Consider the following 2,021-nt stretch of genomic DNA (forward strand, 5'->3'; position numbering starts at 1 on the left):
TTGCTATGCCTGTAATTTTATCCTAATTCCCCATCTCCATCCACATAGACAATTTGCTAACTTCCATGATAGAGGGAGAAAGGCACAATTCCAATCTTCAATTTGATCTCAAGGGCTAATATTGTAGCTGTCCTGTTTTCATATATATGCTTGTCTTGTACATGTTGCTATGCCTTCAAGAAAAATGGAAAAAGAACCCACCACAGACAGCATCTAAATTTCCCAGGAGGCATCAAGCTCTATAAAATAAGAAAGAACTATAAAAGAGGAAACATCCTGGAGTGGAAGTGTGTGTGTGTGTGTGTGTGTGTGTGTGTGTGTGTGTGTGTGTGTGTGTGTGTGTGTGTGTGTGTGTGTGTGTGTTGGATGTAGTTTGGAGAAGGTAAGAAAGCACAGTTGTGATCAGAGAATTGAGGAGAAAATGAGCTGAATGGATTCTGCTCTACCATGTTGTCCAAAACCTAGAAGTGCCTGGAGAAATGAGGACATCAATTTTTACCAGTAAACCTCTTTTGCCCCAAACAGTAGAGATTGTGTTAGAGAACAGACTATTTCCAAAGATCATTTCTGTTGTACGACCGAACAGAATAACCTAGAATTCCATTACAGTGGCCTCTAGATATAGGGAGACCTTAGTTGAAAGTACTTTATGAACAAAATGCTTTCTTTACAAGTCAACATTCTTTTTTTCCTTTTTACACTAACATTTGCAAATGTTCTGCTCTTCTCATATAACTTTGCACCCATAGATCTTATTTTGCAATGAGTCAAACTTGTTTGTTTTAGCTTTTAAAACGTCATCATGATACTAAGAAAAGTCCACATAGGTAAATACTGTAAATTAGATTTTAGGTCTGAACTGCACGTGACCAACTCTGTGTGAATGTTAAGTAATCCGAATATTGTTGAGCTCTAATAAGTTTAATGTATTTGTGGTCTGATTGGCACATATGTCATTCAGGATGTTCACTCACAAGTGTTCATATCGCAGCACTGCCCTTACCCTGAAGTCGTTTTGGACAATATAGCAGAACCAGCCAGCCAGCCATTCCTCTCCTTCTTCATCTTTCTCCCAGGGTTGGGGATAAAATACCAGATCATCTCTTTCCAGACTCTTGTAGCTAGGACTGGTCATGTGACACAGCTTTGAGCAATAAGATGAATGAGGATGTCTTCTCGGGAGCTTTATGGAAAAAATTCTTCCCTTAAAAAAGAAAGACATACACAGTCATTGAGAACTCTTTTATTTTGCCCGCTTCCTTCCAGCCTTTCAGGGCAGCAGCAGGAGGATGTAATATTTGGAACTGCACCAGCCATCCTGTGATGGGGGCAGTAAGCTGGAAAGGGAAAGCCAATATGCTGAGGATAGGAGACGGAAAAGAAGGAAAGAGCTTAGATTCTTGAAGACATTGTCAAGACGTGTAGAGGATTCTTAAAGCAAATGTACCTCACAGGGCCTGGTTTTCCAAAGCCTTGCAGTTTCAAATATTGACCTTGCCAAGGATGGGAAATTTTCCCCAGGCTATAGTCTCTGTTGTAAGATAAGGAATTGTTAACACAGCAAGGTTGCTGGCTCAAGACAGACAAGTTACTGATTGATATGTAAAGATATTGAGAAATTGCTGTAAGAAGGGAATGTTTGCTAAGATCAAGCTTTTGTTAATGGATCACTTAATTGCCTTGCTGGAATGTCATCTGGCTTGTTTCACTGAAAGTTACCAGCCTATATTGTTAAACTATAACCCTACCTATGTTCTCTTCCTGTAACTTCCTGGTCTGGAGGATAAATGCAGGAAGAGAACCCCAACTTGTGGTTAATTTTCCAAATGAAAGGCATGCCTCTCGCTTGAGGGTTTCGGGGAAGTTAACCACTTCAGGGCTTCTCACTGCTCAGAAGAGAAGGGCTTTGAGTAATCCTTTGCAGCTCCGTCACCCAGGGAACGAGGGGTGAAAAATCCATGGGGAGCAAAGCAACAGAGATGCTGAACCAATCTTGGGACTCTCCTCCAGACTTGGTAAAA

Source organism: Cynocephalus volans, chromosome 9 (assembly GCF_027409185.1).
Source record: "Cynocephalus volans isolate mCynVol1 chromosome 9, mCynVol1.pri, whole genome shotgun sequence".
NCBI classification, from domain to species: domain Eukaryota; kingdom Metazoa; phylum Chordata; class Mammalia; order Dermoptera; family Cynocephalidae; genus Cynocephalus; species Cynocephalus volans.